Source organism: Pongo abelii, chromosome 10 (assembly GCF_028885655.2).
Source record: "Pongo abelii isolate AG06213 chromosome 10, NHGRI_mPonAbe1-v2.0_pri, whole genome shotgun sequence".
NCBI classification, from domain to species: Eukaryota; Metazoa; Chordata; class Mammalia; order Primates; family Hominidae; genus Pongo; species Pongo abelii.
The window spans coordinates 38685960-38702546 of NC_071995.2; the positions used below are offsets into that span (position 1 = coordinate 38685960).

Below are 16587 nucleotides of genomic sequence, written 5' to 3' on the forward strand. Positions count from 1 at the left end.
TTGTAAGAGGAAGAATGCAAGGAGGATCACTTCTGTCTAAACTCTGGAACAGTTCATCTCCTAACATCCACCCCACACAAACACACACACACACACACACACACACACACACACACCCCCCAAAAAAAAGAAAAGAAAGAAACCTACTGTTAAATAATCCATTCTCTGTGAGCAGTATAGATATTACTTATTGGAATGTATTAAATAGGAGACTCATTCTCCACACACACACACTCTAAATAGCTTATCAGCATCTTCCTTCAGTAGAGTGCTCTACTTTAAAAGAACTCTGGGGGTAGAATACTGTGATAAATATGCTTTCCCAATTTTTTGTATTTCTAGTACTGTGTTGGCATCCAGCACAGATTATATCCCGGATATCTGCCCAACTAGACTGTTCCATAAACTTTGTCTCTGGTGTTAAGACCAGAAGTAGATAAGCTCTTCCTGAGACATTACTTGTTTTTATCTTTTGGATAAAGACATTGGAAACTCAATGGCTGATGTATTTCCGTGTTTGCACTGCATGGCCAAAGCTCAGAGCCAAATCTGCTACATGCCTCTAGCAAAATATACAAAGTATTGTATATTTTATTTTAAAATGTCTGAATATATATGCAGTGGCTTCAAAAAGTGCCTGGAACAACATAGACACAATAAATATTAGTAATATTTGTACTAGCTTTAGTTGATGTTGCTGCTATTTTGGTATTACCTCTTGTTTTGTATCATGTTTCCTAACTTTATCTTTTTTCCTCTCAATTTTCTTATTTGCTTTCTTTATCATACTTTATCTATCTTTGTAAACTATCAGAAAGCCTTTTTAGAATGAAGTAGCCTATAACTTATAAGTAAATATTTATATTTTATCCCCCAAAGAACCTGGCAAAACATTTTGACTCAGTATTTGTTTTTTCAATTTAACTAGCAAAAAAAGTTCTCTAGATAAATACTGTTGGATTACAATATCTGGAAGACTTCAATAGTAAATGTCTTAAGAACATTTATTTATCCTCAAGAACTACAAAACATGAATCAGATTTCCAGTATATGCTTTATAATTAAATTTAAGCCAAAAAGAATTCTTGAAATATTATTTAAAGTTATAAAGAATGCATCTAAAATGTGAGAGCCAATAAAATCTAAAGAGAAAATTCTTAAAATAGGCACAAGAAGAAAAATGAATTAAAAAGCACTTACATATTTAGTATAATAAATGTTCTTAGCAAATAGAGAACTGGCATGTGTGATTCTAAGACTACGTAGATATTGTAATCCAAGCAGAAGTCTAAAATATAAAGCAAACCAATTAGATAGAGAAATATTTGAAGTAGAAAAAATAATGATGCCATCACATTTAAAAAATATAGTCATCATAATTCTTACATTCTTCCAAGTGTCTCAAGTGCTTTCGTGACATTATATAGTCTGAGTTTATTTTTAGAAAGTCTTGGTTTTTATGAATAAAAAGACATTCTTTCTTTTTATAGAGTCACTATGAATGGCTGACTAAACTTCTAAACATATAAATACGCTGCCATGGATATATGATACTCAAAATGAATTTGATGTAGAGGAAAAAGTAGTTCACAGACAAAATTTATTTAGATTTTGTCTCTTTCATGTTTTCACTAAGTATATATATATATATATTTGCCAATAATGCAGTGTCAGTTCTTTATAAGGTTGCTTATTCCTGGAAACTCTTGTTATTTTGTAATTTTGTTAATTATTTTGCCCTTTATATTGATGATTTAGATGTTTGAACATATCTTTTGTAGCTCTCTGCAGCCACATGTTATTCTTTTTGCTTTTGCTCCTGGGACTGAAAACTGTCATCATCAAGAACTTTTAACTAATCTTTAACAGATTTTAAAATAACTAACATATATTTAAATGTCATTACAAATAATATAATGCTAGCTCATATTTATTATTATACTTGTTGAAATTTGGATTCAGTTAAAGGAATAAAGAATCATTTAACTTAGCATTTTCTTACTCTGATTTTTTAGTCCTTTTTTACCCATTTTTAAAATAAATACAGTGTGCCACTAAGGCAAGAGTCCCCAAAACTCTATTGTCTTCTTGTTCTTTCATTCTTTAAAAATATATATTGTATGCCAGCTCTTAATTGTGTTCATGGAAACTTGTAAAACCTAATCAATATTTTATAAGCCAGATAAAATAAATATAAAACGAAACATTTTATATCTGAATTTTAGAGGCTAATTCCCTTTCCTCAAAGAAAGAGAAGTTATATTATTCTCAAATCAAAGTGAAAATGAGTATGCTTTCTTATTGCTACTTGATTATTTAGGACTATATAGTGCCTTAAAGTCTCTCTACTATCCTTTCTGGTGTAAGATTTATTTTTATAAAATTTGAGAATGATAAAATTAGTAATAAATTTTGCTAGGATTATAGCATCAATATTGGGAAAAAATAAGGCAACTATATTACAGGCAATAGTAAACATAGTATTATACATATTTCCTAGAACATATTTGACTATAAACATTTTTCTTACAAATTAAGTAGATATTGTTGTCAATGCCTAATATCTTACATATTTTTCATGGAACATAACATGTATGAGGCAAGGTTAGTTACACAAAAGTTGAAAAATCACAGTGAGAATATGATTAGAGTCTCTGCTTTAGCAAAGAGAGAAATGGTAATTCTCTCCTCATTTTAAACATAAAAAAGTTTCCTGTCTTTATAATTAACCTATTGATAATATAAACCAAAGCACTTATCACAGAACACAGCAGTTGCTCAATTATTTATCTTCAGCAGTTACTAATACATTCTGTAAGCTAGCACACGAATAAGTTACTTCACATAGAATAATGTCTTTAAATTACACTATCAGTTGCCATGTCACATTTAAAGAACTCATCCTCTAGTTATTAGATGTACTTGAATGTACTTATGTGATTTAGAGAATGTCAAGTCATGCAATATATTTTTGCAAATTTGATGAATTTTCATTTATATGTGTTAATTTTAAAATATTGTTTCCATCATTTAATATATTTTCTACATAGTTCTGCTGCATGGTCAATGAACAGTATGTCATTTGTGGTTTATCTTCAGCCATTTTTAATTAGACGAAATCCAACATTGCAAGTTTTAAAACTAAAGATTAGGCATCATTCCAAGTAGCAAATATTTTCGTTATGGCTATTCTTCTAGGTTAATAACTTCTCTGACATTTGCACAACTGTGTTTGAAATATAGTCTAATAGAATATGTATTTGCCTTCTATAAAATTAATGTCCTAGAAGATGATAAAATATGTTGAAGTTTTAAGGGAATTTTTTTTTTATTTTGGATTGGTCTATGAATTAATGAAATGGAAATTAATATACCTGAGAGGATCAACTGTAACTTTACATTAATTTAGAGTATTATAAGCAATGGCTTAGAATAAGAGTTTACTTTTTGTGAATATCCAGGATAACTTTCACTAGCTTCTCCCTTTTTTGCAATGCATTTCTTGGTAAATATTTTGTTATCATCACGACAGTGGGTGTTTCTAAAACCCATTCATATATTTTGCCCCATCTCTTCTTTCTTAGTGTATTTTCCTCCTCCTCCAGGAAACCCCTTTTCTGCTGCCACCTAGAAGTACCCTCCTTTTTGCTCCCCTCATATCTTTGGCATTCTAAGTGCAATTGTGTTTCCCACACCATACTACAGTTGTGGTTTACTATCATTCAACCAAGATCTCTTGAGAAGAAGAAAGGCCATTTCTGCACCCAGTACTGACCACAGAAGTAGTGGGTTCTTACTAAATTGAAATTCATGAATGGAGGTTTGGCAGTTAAGTTTTTTCCTGTTATATTAAAACTGAGAAGCAATCATAAAGAAAGAAAAATGACTTGGACAGAAACACACATTTTAATCACATTTAGATGGTTCCTGCCCACTTAGTTAAAACAACCAGCATCTTTATCTATAAGTTGGATCATGTCAATGTACATTTCTCAGCAGTGACTTCCTCTCTCTTCCCTCTCAGCTTCCCACACAGGGACATTACAGCCACGGGTTTGCTCTTACTTTGAAGAAGCACAGGTACCTCAGTACCTAGATCCTCTTTTGAGTTTGCACAACCTTGGAGATGCAGAGTAGTTAAGTTGTAGTCAGAAGAGCCCTGATTCCTCCCGGCTTAGATTAAGTGGTACCCTAAATCCTAAATACCTTCTAATGCCCTTTAGTTTGGGCCTGGCCAGATACTTCTTTCCTGAGTCCATTACCAGAATTCTTTGGAATGTGGCCTGCAGAGACCACAGACAAATGGCACTCATTTTTCAACAAACGAAGTAGGTTAGAAAATAATTTTCCAGCTATAATAATACAAAGAGCCACCAATCATGAAATATTTATCTATAATAGCAATGCACTCTGTATCTTTGTTACAATAACACAATTAGCTAAATGTTACTATCACCATTTTACTGATGAAGTCACTGAAATTCGGAGAGTTTATGTAACTTGTCCAAAGTCATACAGCTGGTTAAGCTAGGAGCCAGAATTCAAATGATTTAGTTCTAACACTAAAGCATGTGCTCTTAATCTGTATACTATGTTAGGATGGGATTAGTTCCATATGGCAATTTTTAGCAAGAACCTGATATTGGGACATGACATAGCAACAAGAGAAGAGAAACAGAGATACCCAGAAATACCCAAGTCACTCTATAAGTAACTACCATATTGCAGAATAAATAGTGAATGCCAGATAGGCACAGCTAAAATTTCTAGCACTCTAACTCCAAACCAAATTTTGTTAACTATTTGGGAGAGGACCTGACATAGCCTCTTGCCATTATCTAAACAGACAGAATCCACATGATTCTTGGAGGAGGAAAAAATTAAATAAACTCAGATTACTTTCTTTTAATCTTCTAGACTCCATCTGTACAAGTGGAAAATTCATCTGACTCAGTTAAAAATAACATATTTAAAGCACCAATTATACAGTCCAATTAAAGTATTATCTAAATATAACATATTTAATTTATTATATTATTAGAAATATTTAGATATTTATAAATATTATTAGAAATATTTATATATTATAAATAAATATTTAGATAATATTTTATTTCCTCTAAAGAAACAGCCATGTATTCCTGGTCCAAGGTTATATTCTAAACCCAGGCTTAACTTAAAATAGACCATGATCACTACAGAAAGGAAGAAAGGTGCTAAATAACACTTAAAAATCTCACATGTACATTAGTAGACCCTTTACAAGGAAAAGATTGTTAAAGTTTAATGTGCAACTAATTTAGCTTGGTGAAATCTTTTGATATATATTATAAAATCAACCTATGGCTAGCTAACAATGTAATTCTCAGAATATGGAATATCAACATAAGACTTTGTTCATATTTCTGAATTAAGCACTTTAGTGGATATTGGTTTAGATGGGCAGATTGCTTGATTTTAAATCTTATTTGGTGAATTTGGAATGGAAGATTAAGAAATAAAGGTAGAAAGGTATGATTGGAGTATAATTTATATTTAGACTGTGAAAAGGGAGATTAAGTCTGTGGTCTTTGCTTTTTGTTTTCTGGCGTTTTGGCGTGATTTTTTTTATTTTTATATTTTGCTTTTCTTATACATAAGCATGAGATGATGAGGTCCTAAACTTCTAATGCACAGGCAATAGGGTGAAGAGTCGTGAGAGATTCTAGAGCTATACTGGAGATCAAATCAGTTGGACTTGGCACCCAAGTTGATATATTACAGGCGAGGAAGAAAAAGCACTTTGCAAATGACTGCATTTTCTATTATGAATAATTAAGTGCATGGTACCTCATGAACTGAACTAAGTAGTGCAGGAGGATGGACAATTTTTATAGGAGTAGTGGCAGGAATAGGGAGTATAGAGGGAGAGAGAAGTGGTCCTGTGACAAACGCAAGAACCCCAACATGGAAAAGCAGGTAAAGTGAACAAGAGATAAAACAATCCAGGTAAGACATAGTACATCCAAAATGAGTCAATGCTCCCAAGCTTCTTTTTAGCTTTCCTAACATTTCTCTCAACACCTAGAAAATTCATTATGAATTACTCATAAATGTTAGTATATCGTCATTGACAAACACCTAAAAGTCCCTGTTTCCACTGTCAAGATAAATGAGTATAATAAGACACAAGTCTTGAAAAGAGAAAAAGCAATAATAACGAAAAATTGTATGATGGAATGAATAAAAGAAGCCTGGCAATACTGGTAGAAATGCTGGTATTGAAGGAATTTCAGTTCCATTCACTTGTGGGAATTTGATTTGTTCAATGTAAACAAAATGGTTTCTTAAAGAATTTCCCAGAATTCCAAATGGTTAGAAAGAAGTAACTACTCTGCTGATTTTATAAATAAACTCATGCAAAAGTGATGAAAGTTAATCTTTTTTCCCATTTTTTTAACTTAAAAAGAATTTGAAAAGAACTTAAAATTTCAAGGTTTAACACCATGAAACTGACTAAGAATGAGCCTTTTCGGAAAAGAAGGAAGTCTGAAAAATATATAAACAGAACCAAGGAAATTCTGTGCAGATACAATCTAAATTATTAGATTAGAATTATTTTATATCTTCAGGATGAGAAACTGAACAAGCACAATCTCTTAGAAATTCTTTAGACTAGTCAATGTCCAATTCTAGCCAGTGACTCCTTACACACTTCAGACTATTGTTAAAACAGCTGACAAATTATTTCTGCTGTGGAAATACAAAGAGAAGATTCAGCTGGTTATGATCCTCTTAACAGTTTCAGTGATTCAACGAATTTGGACAGTTTCTTATAAGAACTTCATGTGCATACAGCAAAACAGAGTGACACCAATTAATCCTTTTTGATAGATGGATGACACTGAATTGTGCAGTAAGGTCCCAAGGTCTAACAAACAAATGAGTTCAAGGTCATAAAAGGAAGAAAAATCTTAATAGCAAATACCAGATACCAATACACTAGGAGAAAAATCTTAATACCAAATACCAAATCTTAATGCCAATCTTAATACCAAATACCGATCTTAATACCAAATACCAAAATACAGCCTCAAACAGGTGAATCACTCATTTGTCAGAGCCTCAAAGCCAAAGATGACTGAAGACCAACAGAACTTTTTGCCCTGGTTTTATCCTGAGAAAGTTTCCAAGGTAGTTGTGTCTCTGCATCACCATTTGAAACCAGTGAGAGAATGGGATTATTGGCTGTTGTTGCTATTGAGGCTTTTAGAAACCTCTAGTCATTTTCAACTCTCAACTGATTACATTAAGGAAGGTGGCATCACTGCATTCTCTAGCAATATTTAGAGATGTTTATGAAGCAGCCAGGAGGTAGAGGAAATAGTACTGGGCTTAGATTCTGGTTTATGTTCAGTACCTAAGTTTACTGTCTTTTAGGTATGTAAATATAAGCCCTAGGTCCCTAATCTGTAAATACAAATAATGATACATACTTTAACTGTGTCTTATAAGAATTTAGTAAAATAAATGTTGTAATGTGTCCTAGACAAATTAGGCACTTACTCAGTGGTTTAAAAGAATTTAAAAATCCATTGAACAGGCCAAGTGCAGTGGCCTGCGCCTATAATCCGAGTACTTTGCGGGGTCGAGGTGAGAGGATTGCTTGAATCCAGGAATTCCAGACCAGCCTGGGCAACACTGTGAGACCCCATATCTACAAAAAATATAAAAAATTAGCTGGGAATTGTCATGCATGCCTCTAATCCCGGCTACTCAGAAGGCTGAAGTGAGAGGATCACTTGAGCCTGGGAAGTAAAGGCTTTGGTGAGCTGTGATTGCATCTTTGCACTCACTCAGGTGACTGAGTGAGTTTGTCTGAAAAAAAAAATTAAACAGATATTTGTTAATGACATATTATGGATCAGGCTGTCCAGAATCTTATGAATAAATGAAATAATTTTAAGGAAAATTGACTATCATGGCCAGTTAGTTTCACTCTTTCTCTTTATTGTCAATACCCACAAACACCAACCAGTCTCCCCCAAAAAAGAGAAGCAAAGCAATAGAACGAGCAATTTTTGTGGTGGGGGATGATTGCAAGGGACAGTCTTTCTTTATATGTAAATAAACCCACAGGGCCATGTATCTGTTGAAAATGTCCAAGAAGTCCTAGTCACAGTGCTCAACTGGTTCCTCAAGACTTGCACTGAAGAGGAACCATTAACCTTGGCATAGTGGAACATGTAAATTTTCAGACTTTCTCTCTGGCTCTACTTGTCTCTTTGCCTCAGAAACTAATCTGGAGAAGGCAAGGTAGAGGCAGTGGAAGGAATAATGTAGCACTTGTTTTTATAAGTATGGCAAAATGGAATGGGCATTTGAAGTTCCCAGTCTTTCTAACTTTGATCGAGGCTGAGAAAAGTTACTCCTGGTGATAACTCAGTGTATTCCACAAAGTTGGGGCTGTAAATGTGAGAACGTTCTGTCAAACAGCTACTTCCAAAGCAAAGTGCACAGATTACCTAATAAACTGGCTCTGGTTGTTGGTTAATTAATCACAAATTAAAAACTTGAATGTTATTTATAAAATATTTTGTATATGTTGGGAATAAAACAAACCCATGAAATCCTTTATACATAATGCTGTGTATTCTATAGAACAGAGCTCAGATACCAAGGTCTGGGTCTCTTCTGTCTTATTCCAGACTAAGTATTCTCACTAAATACTCACTAAAAAATCAAATATCTTTTTAAATGAATAAACTACATTTAATATTGCAAATTCACAATTAATAGATGGTTTTTACTTTGCATTTTAACCCCACTAGGTAAGTATTAGACTCCCAATTTTACAGATAAGTAAATGGAGCACAGAGAGATTTAGTACCTTATGAGAGGCCACACACTCAAGTGAGTGGTAACAGTATGCAGATAGAATTGTCTCACCTCAAGTCTCATGCTTTTGTATAAATGTCACCTTGCATTTCTAAAGAAGTAGGTAAGCCAGTTTTAAAAGTCTTCATAATTATGGTCTCACCTTGCCCAGAAATATCAAAATTGGGCTTGTTGAGCATGTGCTTATTGGCCAGGAGGCAGCTAGAAGTTGCTTTTATATTTCCCAGCAAATCAATTGGTCATCGCTCACTCCTTTCTCAAAGAGGAAATGCATCCTGGTGATCTGGTGTTTTCTGACAGGGAAAGGGCCAGAGTCAACAGTAAGGAACAAATACAACTGCCAGGATAAGCTGCCAGAAAACCATGTACCTCTGCCAAACAAACAAAGATCTATTTTGCTTGGCATGTGGGTTTGGGTTCACAATTGCCAAACGAATAGGAGCAGAAAGATTAGTGGGCTTCACTGGATGGAAAAACTCACCGAAGCCACTAGCACTTAGATGATCAAGCACTTAATGTATATTTATAAACTAATATCAACTTTGATTAGCATAAATAAGGGAAAATGTAACAAATATGTTTGCAAATTTTATGGCTCAATGCTTGATATTCTCAAATATATTATGGTTTGCCTGGAATTACAGACTCAGGGCTGTAGTAGGAACCTTAAAACTTATAACATTGAACCCTATCATTTTACAGAAGGAAAATCCACATCTTTGAGAAGTAAGACAGCCAAAGATCACAGAAGCATCAGGACCATGTCTTGAGCCCAAATATTCTCTGTTGCTAAAGTTATATAACTAGCTATTGACAGAACTGGAAGTAGGTCTTAAGCTGTCTTTTTTCTTCTCTACCTAGCTTAGTATTTGAGTGTTGCTATCTCAAGTAGGCAAAGGGAGATAAAATCATCAAAAGCAAAATAAGCAAGCTGATACACAGACAATATCATAAAATAGATATTTTAGGGAAAAACCAAAAATCATCAAATGTGCAAAAATTCTGCTGAACCTCAAAGATCAAACCCATTTTATTTTCTGATTTCTCTTTGGGTCTCTTCTTTAGAAACTCTTAAAACCAATTAGTGTGACTATCCATTACTTTATTTTGTCAAAGTCATGAAGTTAATGCTTATAATAATCTAAAATTCAAAATTACATTAGCATTTTCCCCAAGAAACTGGTTTGAAGCCAATTCAGCTAACTTTCTAAAAAGACACCTCCTTTAATTCTTAACATTAGACCATTCATAAAAATAACAATTTTGGTATATAGTTCAAAGAAAATGTTAACAGTAACCTCACTGAATTACAGCAGTTTTACTGAAAATTGTAGGCTAGTTTCCAGGCAAGTACAACTTTTCTACCTTACAGATTTGTAAGTTTTACATCTCAACTCTAGTCTATACTTGCATTGTTGATAACATTTAGACAGGATGGAAACCTGGAAAGAAAAAAAATTATGCAAGAGAAAATGTGCAAGAAGAAAGAGACAAAGATGAGACAGAAATGCCAAAAATGAATCAAGCAATAATAATTCAAAGATTCCTTTGTTTCAGACATTTCATAAAATCTCAGTTAATACATTTAAAACATTTGTTTTTACCTCAATAGCTTCACATTGACCAAGTGTTAATTCATGGAAGTAAATGGGACTGCATGAATTTTTTTAAATTATCATTGTCAGAAAATTAACTAATAAGTTAGATTTCAGTGTCTCAAAGTAAAACATATCTCTTCTTCTTTTAATGTTTGCTTTTATATATTTCTGCCACAAAATTTAATAAAATAAAACCCTAATTGATTTCCTCACCTAGTTCTGACAGCAATCCAATGGAGAAACAAACACAATTCAGTAATTTGCAGAATGGAACACCACCAGTAAAAGAATCCCAGAAAATTCCCAACTGGTTAGACTAAGTCCAAAACAAAGCTCTTCACCATAAATTTACCATTTTTTCAGACAAATTCTTATGAGTGACTAAATTTGCAAAGTGGCAAACTCACACTATAGGCCTTTCTGTACAAATAAATAAGATAAAAAATGCTGAAAAATTCAAATGCTGCACCTACCTTGACTGCGTCCCAGTGGTTACTCATACAAATGGATCCTGTACTCCGACAAGTTCACTGAAAGTGTTGTCTTCAGTAGCTAAACAGAGCACTTGCTTTTCTTGTGTTGATTAGCCTCAAGCAATTGGGAAAACAGCTAAAAGCTGAGAAAGGCAAATTAGAGAGGTTTTAAATGATACAGGTGAGCAAAGTCCTGAAACACGTTTTTCCACTTACCACAAATTTACCAGAAAACATACTTTTCCACAGCTGTGGGCAGAATATAATTCCTGTGTGATGGTCCTTGATAGAAAGTGACTGTGGTCAACAAGTTTGGGAGATACTGATTATCCTCTGTTGCTTTGGTGGTTCTCAACATGCGCTTATTTGCACTTTTTAGATGAGAATAGTCTCTTTTTTGCCTCAGAACTCCTCTTTTGCTCCTGGATCCACGCAGCCCTTTCACTGGGGAAAGTATTGTTCCTCCTGAGATAAGAATGAAAGCCACCATCTTCTTACATGGCCCTGCCTCCTTGGCCAGAGTGACTGGTTGAGTGATGGAAACCTTCTCCAAGCTAGTTCAATCAAAGAAGCCACTAACTCAGCCACAGTTATTGGTCTGGGGATAGGTGTGTGACCTGATGTTTGCAAAGCAGAGCCTTTCCTTAAGAATTTTTCATTAGTGTTGGGGTAAAAAGATAGCCCAGTCTGTTTGTTCTTAAGAATACGTGATGTGAGCTAGGAGCTCATATCTCTCTTGAGAGAACTCAGTCTGAGAATGTGAGGCAACAGGCCGGGTGCAGTGGCTCACGCCTGTAATCCCAGCACTTTGGGAAGCCGAGGCGGGCGGATCACGAGGTCAGGAGTTGAGACCATCCTGGCTAGCACAGTGAAACCCCGTCTCTACCAAAAATACAAAAATTAGCCGGGAGTGGTGGCGGGCGCCTGTAGTCCCAGCTACTCGGGAGGCTGAGGCAGGAGAACGGCGTGAACCCGGGAGGCAGAGCTTGCGGTGAGCCGAGATCGCGTCACTGGACTCCAACCTGGGTGACTGAGTGACACTCCATCTCAAAAAAAATGTGAGGCAAATTGTAAAAGAACAAGAGGTGAAGGTCAGAGACTTGGAAGACGCAGGCATTCAATTATCTGCTCCAGTGTGCCTGTACAACATCAGCTGTTAGGTTGGGGTTCTGTTTCTTAAAACCAAAGATCCCTGACTACCATGCTACACAAACACTGGAGCTGGAAGCTAGACTCTTACAGAAAAACTCAGTATGCCCAGCTTATGCTATTGTTTGCTTTATTTTATCCAACTACTTTTCCAGAAATACAGTGCAGGTCTAGAACAAGAAATAAACATCATGAAATGTAGTAGGAATTGCTACCATTTACTGGGAGTTATCTATTAAGCATGCATTTCTGAAATGCTTTACATAAAGCAGCTGTTTTCAAACCGTGATAAGCAGAGTCCCACATGTTCCATGGGGTGATAGGGTCGGGGGAAGTACAGGTGCCAGCATGAAAATAGAGAAGACAAAAATCTGGTGGTTTCCTGCTCCTAAACCCATCTTTGAGTAAAGCATCCCCCTTTCACCCAGTTCAATAATGGATTTCCACATATAATTACTTCTGAAGAAAGGTTATGCTACCTCTCTAGATAGATAGATAGATGCCATGAGACATATTATTATCCCTATTCTATAGTTGAAGGAAAAAGGTTTAAATTTTTTAAAATTTTTTTAAAATTAAAAAAATTAAAGAACTTGCTCAAGATTACCCAGATTATGCAGCCAGTAAAAGGCAGAGATAGAGTTTGAACTTTGCTTTGCCTGTTTCCAGAACGTCTGACTCTTAGCTGCCATGTGATACTGTTCCCAATATACCCTGTGGCTCCTACTAGGACAGGCACTCATTGCTTGCTTTATTTTATTTTATTTTTTTATTTTTATTTATTTATTTTTTTGAGATGGAGTCTGGCTCTGTTGCCCAGGCTGGAGTGCAGTGGCGCCATCTCAGCTCACTGTAAGCTCCGCCTCCCGGGTTCACGCCATTCTCCTGCCTCAGCCTCCTGAGTAGCTGGGACTATAGGTGCCTGCCACCACACCTGGCCAATTTTTTGTATTTTTAGTAGAGACGGGGTTTCACCGTGTTAGCCAGGATGGTCTCGATCTCCTGACCTCGTGATCCACCCGCCTCGGCCTCCCAAAGTGCTGGGATTACTGGCGTGAGCCACCGCGCCTGGCCTCATTGCTTGCTTTATTGATACTCATATTAGCCAGCTTGTCCTGTTAAAATGTAAATAGCCAAAGATCAAGCAGAAACCTGTAGTCTGACAAAGCCAGAGTTATTGACTGGATGTAGCAAGGAAACACACACCAGAGCAATCATGGAATACCATGCAGGTGCAAAGGAGAAGTGTCTTATGTAAGGTTTGAGTTCCTGTTGAAGAATTCTGAGGAGGGTGGAAATAAAGTGGCAGTCAGATCTGGATTAGTTTCTGTTTCTGAGGTGGGAATAGGAGGAGCAGGGATTAACTAGAGCTGGGGCTGTCATGAGGGGAGTGCAGTCCAGCAACTGGGTATTCCCACTAATAGGTGGGACAAGTAGAGCAGAGCTGGGGCATCATTCGTAACAGCACCATCCACTCGGTGAGAAGGTCACGATGGCATTCTACAGCAGCTCTGTGATCTTGGTAGTGTTTCCTGTAAACTTTACAGTTGGCATTATCCATGTCTGTCATACGAATCTGAATAAAGGTTTTGTTATTTTTCTGCCTCAGCTGATTTTCATTCTAATCATAGGGATGTTTTTACTCTTTCAGTTCTCAAAGGTGCTGCTGTCCCAGCAGGAGTTTTATTGAACTCAACAGTTTTCAATGCAAGCATCCATTCATGTGTACCTAATACACCTCATATATGTTAGGCACACCTCTAGGCAGTGGGGAATCAATCATCTAATAAAAACACTTTCTTCAGTGTGGCCAGGGCCATTAATAGACCTTGGAAGAATAAAAAATAATGTCGGACCAGGACTAGTTGGAGGACTCCTGGACTGAGTAGTAAAATCAATGCCTTCTGATATTATATTATGAATTTTTAATATCATCTCTTTAATAGGAAAAAACTATTTTCTGAGGAAAAGTAATCATAGGAAGGTATAACCCCTTTCTTTGCCCAGGTTCCTAGAAGTTAGAGAGATTATGCAATATAGAATAAAATAAAAAGAAATATCAGGGGTCCCACTGAAGGTCACAGTGGTTTCCTCTAACCATCTTCTTCCTTAGACCCCCTGTGCTCTGTAATAAGAAAAAATTCAGGGCCTGCAATGGAGGCATAACTCAATCATTTAACATTATAGGTTGAGTACTTTCTATGCACTAGGCTTGGTATTAGTCAACACAGCTAAAACATGATTTGGATATCATCTCTGTCTTGAAGTTGTTCATAATATAGAGATATTAGCAGTTGTGGTCACAAAATGTGACACCACAAAGAGAAAATTCTAAATGTTATGGCATCGTCAGCAATTGGCAAGCAGTAGAAACAGAGACTGCATTACAGTGTCCAGATTGAAGCATCAGAAAGGAGATTTGTATTAAAAACCAAGTAGAGCAGTTTTCTGCTTATCAGAAAGCCTGCAGTACTGCTCAACTTTTAATTGAAATTTCTGTTTTCAGCATCACTCTCCATATAGTGAGAATTCTCCCTGAAGGAAGTATGAAATCAAAGTTTAGATTTAAAAAAAAACAAGAAATTCCCATGGAAGAGATACAGTACTCCAAATTGGTTTTACGTTTCTTCTGATAGAGAAAAATTATTCACAAGATCAATGATTTGTTCAGGTTTAACATTCATCAGCTATGTGAAAAGCAAAATATGTGTTTACTATATACCATATAAGTACCAGAATTATGATTGATAGCAGTATTCTGATACATATGTTGTTAGATTCAAAACCAATATATATTGAAAAACTCCTCAAGAATATATGTCATTTAAAATGATATTAAATAGTACTTCAATTCGGTCTCTAATTTCTGTTTGGAATGTGGGAGAGAAGTGAAGATGAAGACCAAAATTACATAAGCTTGAGCCATTAGAGAAATTAAATGTAACACATGTAAACATGGAGAGTTTATTTCAAATATCCTGATGTCAAAGCCACAAATTATGAAATTGTATTTGGTTTTCATACTAATACCAAAACATCAAGATGGCATCCACAATTCACTAAATTTCTTTCGAGCAGCCACAGTTTGTACTTTGCCAACCCACGTATTCAGGCAAGTACATAAACGTGTCCCCAACATAGATGTAATTTGTGGTCAAAAGACAGAGCATTGTGGAGACCCTGCAGACAAAAAAGGCTTCAAGACAGATCATTTACACTGGGTCAAACATTGAAGTTTAAAGGTTTTACTGTGTGATTGCGGTTTATTATTGGGCATCTTATCAGAATAAAATAATGTGTGGTCTGTGGCATATTTTAAAAAATATGTAGAAAAGTAGAAGGTAAAAAAAATTACAAGAATACAAAGACCTCTTTGAAACAGTTTATGTGTTAGCTGTTTTCCATATGACATTTATTCTTTTCCTTCGGTGCCCTTGCCTTGACACATTAAGTGCAGAGCGCAGTGTCCTTCTGCATTTCTAAAACTGGTCCCTTGCTAAAGTTATCTGCAGGAACACGGCAGAGAGGTCAAAAGTGCACGGCCTTTGCAGCTGGACAAATCTGAATTCTAATCCCGTCTCTGCCCTCTAGTGACTATTGGACTTGAGCAACTCATTTTACCTGACTCAGTTACAAAATATATAAAATTGGGGTAAAAAGACCTACCATTGTAGGTTGTTGTAGTCATGTCATAATCTACATAATGAGCCAACATAGTCTTGTAGCTGGCTGTAGGGCAGTAAGTAGCATCTCTCATAGTAAATGAAAAGTTTACTATTGTTATTGATAGTGTCCTTAGGAGCTCTGCTACTTGAGGGCTGTTCATATTCCCCTTGTTATCTGCCCTCACTTTTTGACCCTCACTTTCCTGCTCATTTCTAAGAACTACTTTATCTGTATCCGATAAAGCTTTTCCTCTTATGTTTCCAGGCAGCACCAAAAGCCCCAGGCAGGGCAATGTTGAAGACAAGCAAGCAGACAGACACTATTATCTTCCACCTTATAGGGAACATGAATGTGCTTTTAATGGCCAGAAATTCAGGAGAAATACACTAAATCTCCTTGAATATAAAAGGACCATGCCAAAGAATGAGCTGTTTATGGTCACTTTTAATATGATAGATAATAATAATTTATTTGGTGGTTTCAAATTTAGAGAATAAACTTCCAAAAATTAACAAAAACTGTTATATTAGTAAGCCATTGACTAAATTTTTTAGGTCTTCACTAATTCTAGCAGCATGTTCATTGAAGATAGTGCCAGCCAGGCATGGTGGCTCATGCCTGTAATCCCAGCACTTTGGGAGACTGAGGCAGGAGGATCACATGGGCCCAGGAGTTTGAGGCTGCAGTCAGCTATGACTGAACCACTGCACTCCAGCCTGAGCAATAGAACAAGACCCTGTCTCTTAAAAAATAGTAATTAATTTATTTAAAAAGAAGATAGTGCCTAATAGTTGTAGACATTGGGAAGAAAGAGTATGACTTTT

The 16587-nt window shown here is 35.6% G+C and overlaps 1 protein-coding gene across 3 annotated transcripts in view; it reads left to right on the plus strand.

Annotated features, from left to right (window-relative positions):
- The window catches only part of CNTN1 (contactin 1), a 390365-nt gene that overhangs the window by 370600 nt on the left and 3178 nt on the right, over positions 1-16587 (plus strand). The gene's annotated exons all lie outside the window — the stretch shown is intronic.